Consider the following 17,573-nt stretch of genomic DNA (forward strand, 5'->3'; position numbering starts at 1 on the left):
ATCGATGAATTTCATACAATTTTACTTTCAAAATATTTTATTTAGCTTAAACATTTTCGATGGTAAAATATATTTGAATGTTAAAATAAGAGATTTGATAATAGATTTTTAGATATTCATATTTATCATGACTAAGTTCGAGTTCTCGTGTACGCATATCGTGCAAACATTGCTCACACCAAATTTACATTTGCAAGAGTTTTCCTTAGAGGAGCAGAGTTGCTGCAACTCTCCCAGCTTCCCCTTAAGGATGATGATGATGTGATGTGTTTGCGTCCGTAATTGCAGCCATTATTATCATCTTTTCCAGTGTTGTTTAGTGCAGCAAGATTACGACGAAAACTGTCGGCGACAATAAAAGGGTGCCGATATTTGCATTTTGCAGCACCCAGGATTGTGTGATCTAAACTTGGGACGGTGTCGAGCACACTGTGTAAGCAGTTTTAATTTTCATGGCCGGTGGGGGTGTTTTGCACGAGCGCCTTTTTTCATGACGAAGTTGGATAACTGCAATCAATTAGTGGTTTTTCTTGGGTTTATGGAGCTTAATTGAAAATAATGGGCATTTGCGACATCTTTGATGTAATTGTTAGGTACGCTTGCTTAGAGACCTTATACCTTATACCGAAAACCGTCCAACTCCAAGTCTGAAGTTTTTTTTTGAAAAGGTCCTATAAACCAAATTTTCAATTTTTGCTTTTTGGGTGTTTTTAGAACCGCCTTGAGTCAAGGAAATATTCAAAAACACTCAAAAAGCAAAAAATGAAAATTTGGTTTATAGGACCTTTTCAAAAACACTCCAGAAGAGAAACTTATTTGGGGATACCGTAGAGATTTTCCCTTATCCGCTAAAAAAAGTGGAGCATCAACACTTCCCATCTGAGCAATTCTCTGAGAATTCAATCATTCGATTTTTTTTTTAATCCGTCTGATACTTTGTTGGTGCCTTCGGTATGCCCAAAGAAGCCAATTTTCCATACAAATTTGGCAGCTGCCCATACAAAAATGATGTATGAAAATTCAAAAATTTGTTGATCGATTTGGTGTCTTTGGCAAAGTTGTAGGTATAGATACGGACTACACTGAAAAAGAAATGCTACACAATAAAAAAAATTGATGATTTTTTACTAAACTTTTTGTCATTAAAACTTGATTTGGAAAACAAAAAAAAAAACACTATTTTTAGTTTTTTTATTTTTTGATATGTTTTAGAGGACATGCCAACATTTCAGAAATTTCCAGGTTGCGAAAATACGTTTTTTCAAATATTTTCTGAATTTTTAAATCAAGACTAACATTTCAAAAGGGCCAAATATTCAATATTACGCCCTTTAAAAATATTAGTTTTGTTTTACAAAATTTTAAAATATTTTTTTTTCGAAAAGATCGGAAAATTTCACGAATGTTTCATATTTTAACATTATAAATTGGACCATTAGTTGCTGAGATATCGACATTAGAAAACGGTGGGTTGTTTGGATGAGACTTAAAAAACATCAATTTTCCTGTTTTTAAACACTTGCATGGCAATATCTCAGCAACTAAGAGTCGTATCAACAGAGTTCAAAAAAGCAAAATATAGAGAATTTTTTCAGCATTTCAAAAATATTTTTTCAAAAGTGGGCAAACATGTGCACTAATTTTTAAAAAATGAAAAAGTGCGACTATTTTCAAAAAAGTTACCTAAACTGGCCTTAACTTGAAAACGGTGCACTTTATCAAAATTTCACTCAATTTAGATTTTTCATCGAAAAAGTAAGTTGAAAAATGTTTGCGACTAATATTTTGTTTTTTTTTTAATCAGTATTGGTTAAAAAATTCATAACTCGGTCCAAGATTTTTTGCACAACCTGGAAATTTCTGAAAAGTTGACAATTGATGTCCTCTAAATCATATAAAAAAGGTGTTTTTTTTGCAAATCAAGTTTTAGTGGGGTAATTCTCTACCAACTCACACGAAATCGGGAAAAGTTGCCCCGACCCCCCTTCGATTTGCGTGAAACTTTGTCCTAAGGGGTAACTTTTGTCGCTGATCACGAATCCGAGGTCCGTTTTTTGATATCTTGTGACGGAGGGGCGGTACGACCCCTTCCATTTTTGAACATGCGAAAAAAGAGGAGTTTTTCAATGATTTGCAGCCAGAAACGGTGATGAGATAGAAATTTGGTGCCAAAAGGACTATTATGTAAAATTAGACGCCCGATTTGATAGCGCACTCAGAATTCCGAAAAAACGTATTTTTCATCGAAAAAAACACTAAAAAAGTTTCAAAAATTTTCCCATTTTCCGTTACTCGACTGTAACAAATTTTGGAACATGTCATTTTATGGGAAATTTAATGTACTTTTCGAATCTACATTGACCTAGAAGGGTCATTTTTTCATTTGGAACAAAATTTTTAATTTTAAAATTTCGTGTTTTTTCTAACTTTGCAGGGTTATTTTTTAGAGTGTAACAATGTGCTATAAAATTGTAGAGCAGACAATTACAAAAAATTGATATATAGACATAAGGGGTTTGCTTATAAACATCACGAGTTATCGCGATTTTACGAAAAAAAGTCTCGAAAATCAAAAAATACGTATTTTGGGAAATTGAGTTTTAGTGAAAAAAAAAGTTGATAAAAAATCTGCAATTTTTTTTCCGTGTACCTTTTTTTTCAAAAGTCCTTAACAATACCTACAACTTTTCCGAAGACACCAAATTGATCAGAAAATTCACTCAAAAGTTACAGCTGTTTGAATATTTACATACCATTTTTGTATGGACAGCTGCCACAATTGTATGGAGACTTGTATGGGTGAACCAATGACACAAAATAGCATATTTGGTCATAGGGAAGGCCCTCACAAAGTTTAAGTCAAATCAAAAAATACACAAAATAAAAATGGTCGAAATCGGCCGATTTCGTAGAGAGTTGCTCTACTGATATTCTTTGCATCGATTTTTTAAAATTAAGTTTGAAGATAAATTAAGCCAACTGTTCTAGATAGACACATTACAGAGTTTTGAAAAATCTGGCAAAAAAATCATATTGGATCATTTTTTTTGATAAATTTTCTAGATTGAAAAAATGTTTTAGAGTATAAAGATTACAAAACCAAATCAATACACACTCACACCCTCTCATCCATGCATTTGTTTTTATCTTACTTCGCACATCTTGGGTTGTCCTCCAAATTCGATTGCATATGTTTTGACACACTCCAGCAACGTTACGGCACACAGAGAAAACAGAAGCCACCCATCCCGTGGCACGCACTTTATGAATAAGACAAGACGGTGAATAGAGGCTAGGTTAGGTACGAGGTAAAACAGAGAAGTAGAAGAAATAAGAAGAATAGCATCCTCTTTCGCAAAAGGTGAGCGCCTCTATTCATGCGGGTGGTACCGAAATTTGATTACGCCAAAAAGGTAAATATTGATCTTGTGGCGAGATAGGCCTCTGACTTGAGCGGGAGTGTGAATGTGAGTGTGTTTGACGATTTTGTGAAGTGTCGTAGACAGATACCCAGATAGAATGAGATAGAGTAGTTTGCACTGTGAAAAATTAGATTAAATTTAAAGTAATTTACAAATATGTTACACTAATGATATTTTGAAAAAAATCTCTAACTTTAAAACAACCTGTGAAAAATAAACGGTTAAGGGATGTTTTGCCTGATTGTTTCGACTACGTTTCTCCCAGTCAAATGTAGCGTGAAGCAAAAAATTACGAATTTGTGTGTTTGTAGGTGTGAATAAAAATCACATGAATTTGAAATGTACTCCCTGCAGAGGATAGTAGGCAAGCATGAATAAAATTTAAATTCTCTCTTTTTTTCTCAAAGAGTAGCAACTCTCGACCCACTTTTCACGTGAGGTGCAAACAGAAGTCAACTCGAGAAAATCTCCAGCACTTTGCTAATTGTTGTGGGTTTCGGGGGTAGACATACACCATATAGCTGCGTGCATGCCCACTAGGGTGCCCAAAAAATGACCCCCTGCTTAACAAGCGAGAAATGATTTTTTTTGGTTATTTTAAGCATCTGTATCATTGTTTAACGAATTCGGTTAATGGTTACCCATTGATATCCGAGCCTGAAGCTGGTATTTTTTTAATTGCTGATAACTTTTCTGGATCGAATTTTACAGATTTGTTAAGTTATACAATGTTGTAGAGCATTGCATTTCCAATGAGAATCAGCAGGAAAATTTGGTTCTTCGTACATTTTTTTCGATTTTCCCCATACTAATTTCACCTTCGAGTATCAATCGGTAAATGTTGACCGATTTGGCCCAGAGTCCCAAAATAGCCCAAGGAACAATACTCCAACAAATGCTTGTGGAGCGAGGTTTTTTAAAAAAGTCCCATTTTCTGGGCACCCTAATGCACTCATAATTGTGGGTGGCTTAAATTATGCGCAAGGTTCGCAGCCAACGACAGCGAGATGTGCGAAAGGAATTAATTAATTGCAGCCGGGAGTGGGTGGAAGTCAACATTTTGGGTGAAGTGAAGTTGTTGCATAATTTGTTGTTCGTAAAAGAGAAGTTTGTAAATATTTTTTCTTGATCGACGGAAACTGATTCAAACAAATGTTAGTTCAATTTAAACACAAGCCCCTTTGGAACCTTTTGGAACCAAACCCATTTTCGATTGGATCTTGATCGAGTAACGAATACTCGATTTCTTGTAATTTCTTTTAAGCTATGAATAACAAAAATGGTAGTTAAATTTCACTAACATTTTCAAATATTTTCTAGCATTTTTCAAGTAGCACAGCAAAAAAGTATTAATTGAGATGCGTAAAATGCGTAAAATATTTTGATTTCAGCTCATTCTCATGGTGATGATTATGTGTATTTTATGTATTTCATACATTGCTTTGTAGGAAAATTTCCATGAGAAATATGATCGCCCAAAATATCAGTTAAATTTATCGATATGAAAATAAAAAAAAGTCAATTTTATTTGAGTTTTTTATCTTTCTTTTTTCCCATTTAAAAAAAATCTCAAAATAATCGTGGAGCAAAAACCATTTTGCTTAAACTTTTAATTAATAAAAAGCAAATTTTTGCGAACTATCAAGAATACATTTTACAACGTAAATTCATGCAATTCCAATGAAATAATAGCGAAAAATAAAACGAAAACATTTCTGTTCATAAATTCTGTGACCTTCACCAGAGCTGACGGATAACAAATTTAATGTGTACTAGCTTTAATGCTAATACTACATACTTTATGTATAGGAAGAAATTCGTTTTGTCATTTGAAAAGTTAATAACAAAAATTTGGCAAAAAAAAGTGTGATTAATTTTGGTATTTGTTGATATTATACCGGTCAGTGATTCAAAATTGAAAATTGTAAATTCATTAAAAAATCTTTTTTCTATAATGCATAAATAAGCGTTGCACAATGTAATCGATTTCACAAGTTTTGCAATGAAAATGGCAATTTTAGTCATTTATTTTTTTGCCCCTATCGACAAATTGTAATAAAATTTGCAATATCCTTAGTAACATTTAACAACTCTAATTTTTATTTTATTTTTATTCGTTTCAAGGCCATTAGGTATACAGTAACCAAATCTCGGATCAACAAATAGAACTTATTTTATTTATGTTTATATTTTTTCAGGGATGTACTTTATATTATAAAAAAAAATTGAAAACATAATTTTTATGAAAATTTCAACCAAAAATGGCTATAACTCGAAAACAATGCATTTTATCAGAAGTTCACAAAAGTTCTCAACGATCCAAATTCGCGATTTGATTGATCCAAATTCAATTTTACTTCAAAAAAGGACTTCAAAAATGTCAATTTGGTGTAAAACAAAAAGTACCAAGATGACGAAGAAGAAGTTGAAAAAGTTTTAATTTTTTGTCTGGATGTGAAGTTTATCAAATAGAATTTTTGTAATGAAACCATCCATAAATGGAGGGGTGGGGGGGAGGTATGAGGTAATTGTTCACAGGGGAGGGAGAGCGGGTTAACAGATCCTCAAAAATGTGTACACGTTGTTTATGAATGATCCCAATAAAGAGTTAGAGTTAGTTAGTTAGAGATTTTTTCCGTGTACCCATTTTTCCACATACAGTCCAGACTTGATTATCCGTACAGGACTTCGGATAATCGAATCACGAGCAAAATTTTTTTTTTTTTATTTTCTTACTTTTAACATCAAATTTGAGTTCTGCGACCCCATTTTAGTCAAATTTGAATGGTCTATTGCCTATAAAATTCAAAAATACCTTTTTTCATCACCTCCATACTTGCCGCCATCTTGGATTAAAACATCTAATTCACTTTAGAGTAGTTTAGGGGCCATACATAAGCTCAACAATCAAAAATAAGACAGCGATTTTTTTTTTTGTGATTCGATTATCCGAAGTGAAATTTTGGCAAGGCCTGCGGATAATGAAGTCTGGACTTTAGTTCTAATCATCACCTACAACATTGCCCAAGACACCAAATCGATCAGAAAATCTTTTCTCCAGATAAAGATAGCACATTTGTATGCACAGCAAAAAAAAAGTGCATAATTGAAAATTCTATGTTACATTACACCCTGACATACCCGAGCATGGGTAAATAACAAGAGAAATGCGTAATAATACCTTTCTCTGGTATCAGTACCAAATTTTGGTATTCCTTGACCCTTTAAAATTTGTCTTAAGGATTATGCAAGAGCAAAATGTGGTATCATACCAATTTAAGGTATTTTTTTGATATTGCTAAATTGCAGAATTTGTCAATGGTCGAACACCACATTTTTGTATTCTTTTTGTATAACAGTATTTTATCAAATTCCTCTGCAACTATGGGAGAATTTTGACCAATTTTGACAAAATAATTAATTTTGCGCTAAAATGATGTCTCAAAGCGAATGCTTTCATTGAAAACCGGAAATTTCAAACTTGATTTCAAACATTTTTGATATACCCCCTAAAGAAATGACTTGAAATTGTGGAAAATTTTCTAAGTCAGGATGGCACATTTTGGTATTATTTTGGTATTGAAAGGTTTCATCAATTTTCTCTGAAACTGTGGGTTTTTTTTTACCAATTTGGACAAGATAATAAATTTTGCCCTAAAATGACCTGAAAAAAAATGTTAAAGCTGGTTTTAACATTTTTTTATATACCCATAAAGTTTTTTTTTAAATCGTTGAAATTTCTCTAAGTCGGAATAACCCAATACTTTGAAAAATGAGTCAATCGAAAGATTACTGAATTTTGGTGAATTTCAATCCAGTTTCATTTTAATAACACTTATTTTTCAATCATGTTATTTTTCAGAAGCTTCAAGAACTTCAAGCACAGGCCGTTCATCAATGACAAATGCATTCGGTGTGGTGAAGAATATCACTAAAAACAACATGGAATCATCAGGTGAGTAGATTTGGCTGTTGCATATGAATCATTTCCGTTTTTTCACTAACTGCAACTGCTGCACTAAAAATGGTATGAAAATACCAAATTTTGCTATTACTGTGCAAATATCAGCGAACAAAATGTGATCTTGGTTGTCCAGTAATAGATGGTAAAATACCATGGAATCAAACCAAAATCATGTATGTGGAAGACCACAGGAATACCAAAATATGATTTTCCAAGGGCGCAGGAATACCCGAGCAGACGGAAATAACTTGGGAATAACATTTTTTGATATTTGAAAATACTATGCCAATAACATTTTATGTTATTTATAACAAGATTTGTTATTCGTCGTTATGATTTTTTTTGTTATTGGATCGTTATTGTAATAACAGACAGATAACACTTTTAGTTATTTTTCGAACAAATCTTTGTTATTATTTTTTGTTATTTTAACAACTTATCCGATCATCCCAATAACAGTTTGAGTTATTCTTCCATAACAAAAAGTGTTATTCCAAAGTTAATTTGGCATTCAACCAATATCAGACAAATAACAAATTTTGTTATGATAACATAAACTGTTATTGAACTCTTATGCAAAAATAGATTTTGCAGGAAAATTCCATAACACTTTTAGTTATTTTAACAGTATTTGTTATTGAAATGGCATGAATTTTGTTATTACCGTCTGCCCGGGTACCTAAAATTAAAACCATGACAATACCAAGTTTTGGTACTGAGCAACCAAGGGCACATTTTGGTCGCTGTTATTTGCCCAAGTAATACCAAAATTTGGTATTCCCGTGTTATTTACCCCTGCTCGGGCCCTGTATCTGTATTATCGGTAAATCTGTATTCTACAGATTTTGCGATCAAAACAATCACAAATACCTGTAAATACAGTTTTTTTTTAGTAATAACATTTAAGCATTTCAACAATTTTGTTATTCAATTATGCCTGCTGTTAAAATCATTAAATCGTCTTCTATGGCTTTGAATTCGACATGATACAGATAAAATACAGATTTATTTTTAAGAAAATATAGATCTCCCATAAAAAATAATTTGGCATCGTTGATGGGAAACCTACTCAACCGCAATGTCAAGCTCATGCTTTCACTGGGCCCACATAAAACAGCTCAGTTCGTATGGGAGCTGTCAACATGCTCGCCAGCTGGTTTATCCTTTCCACTCTTCATCGGTCTGATGGCCGCGCGGGCTAAGGCGCCAGTCCTTACTGATGGTGCTGGGTTCGAATCCCGTCGGTTGCAACTTTTGTTAGTTTTTTACAGAAATTTCAAATGCAGTGTTTAACATTAAGTGTCTTTTTTAACGAAGATGATGTTTTTGCATGCAATTTTTCAATCGGAAGTGTACCAATTTTAATAATAATCTTAGTTTATCGCATAGCCCGAAACGTATACTAGTTTTCAACAAGCCCTAAAAGTATACTGCCCAAACCTTGCTCTAGGACAACGTGCCAAAAATAGCAACGAATAACACTAGGCTTTATTGCTCCGGTGCTAATTTTGCGTCCCCAGAATGTCGAGTGTACCTGATGAAAATTAAATTAACTTCTCAAAACACATTTCGACCATAAACTCAGCACCCCCTCAAACCCCCCTTCCTTGCATTCCACCAGTGAGTGAGCAGGGCAAACTTGTGGCGCTCACTGAATTAGCATCGAACATGGAATGTTGGAGAGTTTTGTTCTCATCTTGTTGAGGGTTTTTGTTATTCTTTTTTTTTTCCTGGCAGGGTCATAATACACGAGCAATTTCGTTTTGGGGAAGTGTTTTTAAAAATTCAAAGGATTCACTGCAGGGAGGAGAAAAAAAAACGGATCGGACGAATGGACAGGTGAGCTTGGCGAGGGTTGCCGGCTGGATGGTTCCTGATGAACCTGGTAACTGAAATTGATGGAAAAGTTTTCGGTCTTGTTGTGGGGAGGTTGGTTGTCTTGCAGGGAGTTATTTTTATAGATCTACAAGAAAAGTGTTTTTTAAGTTATGGTGTATTTTAGGAAAAGTTTAGGATTTGTAACTTTAAAACAAATTACTTTGTTCAAATTGCTAGAAATAATATTTTTTTTAGAAAAGTCCTAAAATTGTACGAACAAAATTAAATCTTTTATAAACGGCAAACAGAACATTCAATCGACGACATCCCAAATCAGCCAACCAATTCAATCATCAATTCAACCTTTCGGAAAAGCTTCCAAAATGTTCTTTTTTCACCACCCCACCACCTCCTTTCCACAAGAATGTTTCCAGCCCATTGAGAGACGAAAAAAAGAGGCCACCACTTTCATTCAAGGTTTTGCCGGCTCAGCGTAGAGAAAAAAAAAGTTCAAAGACACGATTTCTTCGAGGAAGTGCCCCCACCCTCAATCGAGGCTCATCGTATTTTGTCTTGACAACCTTCCGGAGGAACTTTTTTTCGCCGTTGATTGAAGAGCAAACCGACAGAAAAATGATTTCGAAGGAAAAGGACCTTGACTTTCGTTTCTTTTTTTCGGGAGAGATGTGTTCTTCAATTTGCCCCACTTGCTCGATATATTTTTTTTATTGGGAAAGAAAGGTAAGGAATTGAAAGCAATAATGCCATGGGAAACCTGATCTTTGGAGATCTTCACAATCTTCAAAATTAGAATAAAATATATTTTTTGTCAAATTTTTCAAGTTATTTTGAAAGCATGTTTCGAATGATTATCACTTCTTTAAAAAAGTCAATAAAAGGACAAACCCCTTTTTCAAAAGTTTGTCAAGTCTTGAATATTTCGGTAGCCATCACTTGAAAAGTCATTCGATAGTATACCTTACCGAGGGGTTAGCATCAGGACGGTTTAAAAGCGATCAAATTGAGAATGACGTAAAAGTCAAGTGTGTTTTCGGGCAAAATCATTGGAAAAGCTTCTTCTCCCAAATAAGGAAGAAGCGAGGATGTGAATTTAATGAATAATTTAAGATAAAGTTCAAACTCTGCTCCTCATTGTGAGCTTGGGTGTGTGAGACTGAAAATGGCACAGTTCAGGCTAGATTTCCTTGGCTTTACGAGGGGGAAAGTGAAAATTGTGGGTGGTTCGAAAATTGTTCAATTGACTGTTGGAGTGGCGGGGCAGGCGAGTGCTCTCGAGGATGAGTTTTCCAAGTTGAATAGCATCGTCTCTTTTCTGCAGTGGACTCGCTCGCTCGACCATGGGAAAGTGCAAATACGTGTGACAGAGGGGGGCAATTTGATGAGGGGCAAATTTATCGGTGTTTTATTAACTATCGGCGTTATGAATTATTCAGGATGGAGCAAAAATGGGCTGAGACCGTACCACTGATTTTTATGTTTATGAGTCAAGCTAGGATGGTGCAGGATAGGATCAAAATAGTTCGCTGAATAAATGTAAATGGTTATTTTTTTCCAATTTCTGCATATGAATCCCAAAAAAGTGTTCAATTAATAAAATAAATTTAATGGAAAATAGTGATTTCAGAAACGTTTTCACGATGTTAGGAGACCTGTTAAGTTATTCAATTGCTATTTAAGTTGTATTTAAAATTAGAGGAACAATAACAATTTAAAAATAGAATCGAATTGATAAATATTTCTGTTGTCAAAAAAACATTTGGTGTGGGCCCGAAAAATATGTATTTTTTCCGCAAAGGAGCAGTTCTGTACGAAATTTTAATTTTTCTTCAATTTTAGTTTTTGTATTTTTTAATCCGACTGAAACTTTTTTGGTGCCTTCGGTATGCCTAAAGAAGCCATTTTGCATCATTAGTTTGTCCATATAATTTTCCATACAAATTTGGCAGCTGTCCATACAAAAATGATATATGAAAATTCAAAAATCTGTATCTTTTGAAGGAATTTTTTGATCGATTTGGTGTCTTGGCAAAGTTGTAGTTATGGATACAGACTACACTGAAAAAAAAAATGATACACTGTAAAAAAAATTTGGTGATTTTTTTTATTTAACTTTTTATCGTTAAAACTTGATTTGCAAAAAAACACTATTTTTATTTTTTTTATTTTTTGATATGTTTTAGAGGACATAAAATGCCAACTTTTCAGAAATTTCCAGAATGGGCAAAAAATCTTTGACCGAGTTATGATTTTTTTAAATAATACAGATTTTTTCAAAAATTTGAAATATCGGTCGCAAAAAAATTTCAACTTAATTTTTCGATGTAAAATCAAATTTGCAATCAAAAAGTACTGTAGTCAAATTTTGATAAAGTGCACCGTTTTCAAGATAAATCCATTTTTAGGTAACTTTTTTGAAAATTGTCGCAGTTTTTCATTTTTTAAAAATAGTGCACATGTTTGCACACTTTTGGAAAAAATATTTTTGAAAAGCTGAGAAAATTTTCTATATTTTGCTTTTTCGGACTTTGTTGATACAACCTTTAGTTGCTGAGATATTGCAATGCAAAGGTTTAAAAACAGGAAAATTGATGTTTTCTAAGTCTCACCCAAACAACCCACCATTTTTTATTGTCGATATCTCAGCAAGTAATGGTCCGATTTTCAATGTTAATATATGAAACATTTGTGAAATTTTCCGATCTTTTCGAAAACAATATTTTCAAAATTTTCAAATTGAGACTAACATTTCAAAAGGGCCAAACATTCAATATTACGCCCTTTTAAAATGTAAGTCTTGGTTTAAAAATTTTGAAAAAATTTTTTTTGGAAAAGATCGGAAAATTTCAAATATGTTGCTGATTGTCATGTCAAAAAAATATATATGAGCATTAAAATAACAAGCCATAGTCCCAACATTTGAATGAAAAAAAATTTTTTTTTTTGCATTTTACACTAGTTCAGTTGATTTTTAATCATTGGTTTTTTTTTAAATTTCAGCTGATTGCACTTTAAATTCCATTGGAATTATGATGTTTTCTGAAAAAAATATATTTGTTAATTAATAGCAAACTATAATTTCGCGAATTTTTGCTGTACACATATTGCATTCATTATTGTTTTTCCAGCTCTCAGATCAATTTAAGATTAGTTAACAAATTTTCATGAAAATATATATTTTGTCATAAAGTATGTTGCAGAACTGTAAGAATATCAAAATAAATTTAGGGTTGAGTAAAGGAGAGATAAATTGCAAATGCTTTAAACTGTTTTGAATCCACTTTTTCATTAAAATGTTAAAAATATGAATTGATGTCTATAATAATCTGATTAGTCCATCCTGAAGCAGGAATTAGCGGAACCCGGGAATTTTTCTATTTTGTTTGGTTTTCCCGAAAATTAAAAAATAATAGATATTTTAGTCTGGAAATTCAGATATGATTTTTTTTATTGGGGGGTTAATTGTTTTTAGCCTTGCACTCAAAAATATTTTCTATTTTTTTTAAATGGGGATTGGGTATATTATATTTACAGATATTACTGTTTTTATTTTTCGAAATGAATTGTAAAATGAAAAATAAAATATTTTTTCCCAGCACAAAAAAAATCCCATAATTGTGAACTATGTTCATGAACTTGAGAACCACGAAGGAAAGTGGAACCAATTTACAGTTCGCCAAAAGTAGAGAGTATTGTGATCGATCATTAAAAATTGTTTTTTTTTTGGCATGAATGAAAAATGTGTGTCTTTTGAGAACCTGGAGCTGAAGTCAAGAAATCTTAAGAAAGTTGAAGACGAGGTCATCATTTTTTATAATTATGTATGGAAGTTGTTTATGGAATCGATGCGGTTGTATCCATCCTGAAGCTGTCTTTATTGTTTGATTCCGTTTGAAAACCCAGTTTAGTGAAAATCTTTTCTGTTTGTTGGATCAGCTTCGCCAGAATTAGCGATGTTTTTTGCTGCATCAGCAAGAGCTGCAGGATTCCACAATCAGCCATGGAATCGTGAAAATTTCTATTTTGAAATGATTTTTAACTAATTTTAAGTGTTGTCCCTATTGAGATTGTATTTTAGATTATCACCAAACAATGATACAGTCCAGACTCGATTATCCGAAGGCCACGAAAAAAATTCACTTCCAAAATAGAAACTCTGGATAATCGAATCACGAAAAACAAAATTCGTCGTCTTGTTTTCGATTGATGGGCTTGAATATGACCAAAAAAATGCTTTAAAGTAATTTAGAATGTTTAATTCCAAGATGGTGCTCAAAATAAATACCGAAGGGTGACCACTCAAATTCCATTTTCAAATTCCCGACTTTTTCCAGACTTTTCCAGAATGCTCAAATAATAAGCATTTTTAAAGAATGATTTCAAACAAAAAACTTTCTATAAGAACAGTCAATATTAACCAGCGAAAAAAAAATCACAATGACTTCTATAAAAAAAAAACTAATAAAGGCATTTTTTGTGAATACAAAAACTAAACAATAAATAAAAAAAAACTTCAAAATTGAATTTCATTATTATGATTCAGAGTAGAAACACAAACAATTAGTCTTTGAAAAAATAATCGAAAGTTCAACAATACTTATAACTTCCATGTTATTTCTTAAATTGGCAAACGTATAGTTTTTGATACTTCGTTTCAACTGAAAATGACAAAAAGTTTAAGATAACTGAACTTAAAATAGCGTTCCTATTTTTTCAAAACTTCATCATCATTTTAAATCAAAGAATGATTGAAACATAATTGCTAGTATTATTCATTCAAAGAATTAGAAAAATTTCAAGGAATTCATAAAATTTAATTTTAATTTTGGAATTTTTGATATTAAATTTTCTAATCAATTTTAATTTATCTAGTGGTCAGTATTTAACTTTTTTTTCAAATGCAGATTAAGTTTGATACATTATTTTATGTTTTCCCACTTATTTTAAGCAAAATAATTGAAGAAACATTTTTTAAAACAATTTTGCAATAACTAAAAATTTCTTGGATTATTTTTTTAGCAATTTCAATATTTTCTTGACGTTTCCAAAACGTAAAAAAGTTTTCAATTTTGGATTTTATTCAGTATTTAGGTTTTCCGAAAACTGAAAATCAAGCTTTATCTATGGTAGGTAATTTAGCCATACTCACAAAAAAAGTTCAAGGGCAACATTTGGAAAAAATATATTTTAAATTACTAAATGAATTTAGTTAAACAATTAAAAATATTCACCAAAAAAAAAACCATTGCCAAACTCAAGTTGGAATCTGTTAACAAATATCCAATTATGTGACAAAATGAAATAGAGTCATAATTCTAAGCTGGCTATTATGCTCTATTTTTATATTAGTTTTTCATTAACTTTACCTCTTGCATGATAAACAAAAATTTATAGAGACCATATGATTCATGAAAAATATTATGAAGATCTGTGTCAAAGACTCCAATATTCATTAAGATTTTGAATGCCTTTTAACAGCTTTTCTATACTCAAATATATTGAAATAGTGAAAAGAACCCTCAATTTATAGTAAGTTACTAAAGCAGAAATGAGTGAATTCAATTTGAAAATTTACAAAATATTACAAAATTATTCAAGAGTTAAAAAATAATTTTCAATCAAGTATGCCAAGAATTCCCGACTTTTCCCGACTATTTGACAAAAAATCATAAATTCCCGACTTTTTCCCGATTTTTGGCAGATTTTGGTGAATTCCCGACTTTTTCCCGACTTTTCCGATTTCCCGACTTGAGTGGCCATCCTGGGTATTTAAATACTGAGAAAATGTATTTGGTATGATAAAGTCAATTCATAAGTTAAATTCGACTCAAATTGGTGCATAAAAAGGGGCTTCTTTGATGTAAAAAGTAAGCAATCAAAAATACGAAAACACGTTACGTTTATACGTTTAATTGAGGCTTCAGATAATCGAGTCTAGGCTGTAATAATTTTTTTTTTCATGATTTCCAGCTTTCACAACATAACGGCATTGACAAAAAGTTTTAATAATTTTATGAAAAAATAAATAAAGAGGCAAATGTTTACGATCATTAAAAAGAAAATCTGGAAAATAACACTAAATCACAAATGGAAGCCCAACATTCAAAATGTTGTAGAAAATAGTACAACAAAAAGCTCTTTACATAATTTCAGTTATGGTGCAACGGAATTAAAATCTCGAAATCACCAATAAATTTTTTGATTTGTGGTCACAAAAGTCAAAATTTTCAAAATTCTAAAAACTAAATGTTATGTTTGTACAAATAAACATAAAACAATTTATTTTAAAATACTTACAGTTAGTTGTACAATTTTTTTTCAAAATTTCTTAAGGAGGGGGGGGGGGTGGCAGCGCCATATTGACACCACGACTCGAGTTTCTGGAAGCACCTTCAAGGAAAATGTCGTAACTTATGAAGTTTCTGTTTTTTTTGCAGACGCTAAACAAGACGATAGCAAATTTTACAAAAAAAAGTACTAGCCTTTAAAGATTTTTTTTTGCGAATTTTTGAGGGGAGGATTTATCACTTTTTTTCAGATCAAAAAATGGCATTCAAAATTGCAAAAAATAATCTAAAAGGGAAATAATTGATACTGAATATAAAAAAAAAATCGCCCGATGGAAATATTCAAAACTTTTTTTCCCTCGACCCAGCCAAGGGTAGGGTAGGGGATGGGGTCAAAAGCTTTAAGGAACATGTGAAGTAGCCTTATGCGATTTATTCAAATATTTTCCAACAAATTTTAGAAATTTGTTTGAATATTTTCAGCAATTTTTTACCCCCAGAATTTTTAGAGTATTTTGAAAAGGAGGAGGACCTGAAACTTAATAAATAAATTGCAATAACCTTAGCCATTGAAAACATTGATTGAATGGTTTTGAACAGTTGTCACACAGTTGTCTTCACATTAAAAAGATTGCACAATATCAAAAACTCTCAAATGTTTTAGTATACTCTTCGATCTTTTAAGATGAAGATGATTTCAACTATGAAGATATATCCAATTAAATTAAAACGGAACAATTTTCCTCACTTCTTTTCTTCACTTTTGGTATCAAGTCTCAAAAACATTAAAAAAGATTCAAATATTTTTATAAGTTCATGTCTTCTTTGACTGGAAGGAGGATGGAAAAATTGCAAGGCACAGTTAGAATGCTAATGAAAATTGTTGTATCAATTAGAAGTTATTTCTTCAAATAAAAATCAAGTTGAAAACACTTTTTGGAATGCAGTGATTTGCTTTTTTCCTTCTGATTTGTAGAAAATCAAATTGGCACTAAACTCTGCAAAATGCATTGGAATCAAGTTTTATTTAAAACAATTCCAGAATTTTTCCCCGAAAGAACAGTAAGCTGCAAAACACGAAATTTCCTCCCTCGTCTGTTGCAGTTGCTCAACTTTTGCACACAATTTACAATGTTGATTTTGTACTGCTGCTCCACTGGAGAGCGGAACCCCGACGATATATTTTCACAGCTGGTAATACACATAATACTCTACTACAACACCCAGGTTGTTATCATCTGCCGGTTCTGGCCCCAGCTGATGGCGGTCTCACTTCCACGAAAATCCCCCACTTCTTACCTTAGATATTCCGGTCACACTTGTCGTCGCAAGCCACTAAATCCTCTGCTCTTGTTTGAATGTTATGTTTCACGACTTTTTCTTCTTCTTCTTTAAAACACTTTTTTAAATCAACAGATTTTTTCAACTTTTTCAAACTTTTGACACAAAAATTTCCATTTCTTCACTTTGGAGCCACGAAACTCGAAACTTGTGTCGAGATTTTCTCTCTTTTCGACTTAAATTCACTTTTCACAAAATTTATTCAAACTTTCCCAACCTTAGCCACAATTCTTCTTCTCCAACTTTTGTCACAAAACACCGCAAAAATTTGTCACACTGGAGTCGCCTGGTGTTTCTGCTTAAAACAGCCCGCAACTTGGGAGCTTATCGCGCGAAGCTCGCCAATTTTTTCACTACCGAGTTAGTTCAGTTCGATCAAGCAAGCCGGATTATTAACAAGTTAAGCAAAAGGAGCCACCTTTCTTGCCAAAAAGTGTGCACACCGAGTGCCGCGAACGCCGGAAAGCAACTGACTTTTGCGACCAGATCAACGCAACTGTAGTGGGCCACTTCTGGTGAATGAAAAAGGTAACGTTATTCAGCGCGAGAAATGAATGAACTCCCGCTCTCGGTCTCTCTCTCTCTCGCCCTCTCAGCAAACTTAACTGCTTAAAAGCGTGAGTTCATTTTCAAGTGCATAGCAGAAAAAAAAGCCGGCGCGCGCCAAAAAGGAACGGATTCCGGCCGGGGATCATGTTGTGATGATGCTGGGCGGGCGATTGT

At 32.6% G+C, this 17,573-nt stretch overlaps 1 protein-coding gene across 3 annotated transcripts in view; it reads right to left on the reverse strand.

The window, feature by feature from the left end:
- LOC6045372 overlaps window positions 1–17,357 on the reverse strand; it is a 246,157-nt gene extending 228,800 nt beyond the window's left edge. For all 3 annotated transcript variants that reach the window (XM_038264847.1, XM_038264843.1, XM_038264844.1), the window contains exon 1: window positions 16,809–17,357. The gene's annotated coding sequence lies outside the window, so the exon portion shown is untranslated. The remainder of the gene's footprint in view (window positions 1–16,808) is intronic.
- Between the last annotated feature and the right edge of the window lie 216 nt (window positions 17,358–17,573).

Source organism: Culex quinquefasciatus, chromosome 3, assembly GCF_015732765.1.
Source record: "Culex quinquefasciatus strain JHB chromosome 3, VPISU_Cqui_1.0_pri_paternal, whole genome shotgun sequence".
Taxonomy (NCBI): Eukaryota; Metazoa; Arthropoda; class Insecta; order Diptera; family Culicidae; genus Culex; species Culex quinquefasciatus.